We start from the raw sequence: 1180 nt of genomic DNA, 5'->3' as shown, positions 1-1180 counted from the left end.
GAAATATGTGTTACGACAGACGTGTAACGAGCAAACGCGTTTCCTCGCTAATTCGTCGTAAAGCCTCTTTTACGACGAATTAGCGAGGAAAACCGCCCTCGTTAAGATTATGTTTTCTTGTAGTGTATAAAAGAAAAACATTCCTTATCAAAATTGATATGTAACAAAAAGAATAAATATTCATTTTCATTCTTTTTATTTTGTTCCTCTTCGTTCCTTTCCTACTCATTCATATTCCTATTTTAATGGTCAACAGTTAGAACCGGACATTTACGCTAGTATGATCTCAACTGAACACGGACTTTTTATCGGTCCTATAAAAGGCTATAACAATAACAATTATTGTTTACACTTTATTTGATTAATTTGAGATTGTTGTTTATTATAATTTCCAGTAAAAAATATTTGACAAAAATAATTGATGTTCCTATCAGGTTACGCAACATTATCTACATATAAAAAGGGAGATAAAATATAAAAAAAAACTGTCGAATTTAAACTTTAATTTGGGCCTAAGAACTAAGAGTTTTTGATGGTTTGTGTATGAAAATTTTATGTGACATGTAAGAAGCAAAGGTCAATAGAGAAAATAATAAGACTTTAACACGGTTGGAGTTTTTGAATACTTATACTGTGTAAATAATAAATTATATAAATAAGAATATGTAATTTACTTGTAATACATCTATGAGAGAATGGCGAATCAATACTATTAAAACGAGAGTACAAATAAAACTTAAAACTCAATCTCAATAATCTAATCTATTAAAAGAGAAGTACATTTTGTATTTATCTTTGAGTTTTCCTAAATAATTACAAAGGTTTGCCACTGACATAACACTAGAAATATACGTAAACTAAATGAAATAAATCGTTGTCAACCTTATATCACGCTAACCTAATATTATTTTCCTAAAATCATGTGATATCTTACTTATTATCCTTCACATATGTCAACTACAGTCTAATATTTATGATTTAGTTTTCAAAAAAAACAAGCTTTATGTGATAGAGCCCTCCTAATATCTTAGCATGTATCTATAAATAAGGTCGACACATACCTTGACTTTTGACTACTAAACAGAGTCAAAATGTCTAGTGTCTCAATACCCAAACATGTCTAAGCCATTTAAAAGTGGTTGAGTAAACTTTGTTGATTCCTGGTGTATGGAAAAAGTTC

The sequence above is a fragment of the Brassica oleracea genome, chromosome C3, assembly GCF_000695525.1.
Source record: "Brassica oleracea var. oleracea cultivar TO1000 chromosome C3, BOL, whole genome shotgun sequence".
Lineage (NCBI taxonomy): Eukaryota > Viridiplantae > Streptophyta > Magnoliopsida > Brassicales > Brassicaceae > Brassica > Brassica oleracea.
The sequence above is the reverse complement of the archived record's forward strand: the minus strand, read 5'-3'. Positions refer to the sequence as shown.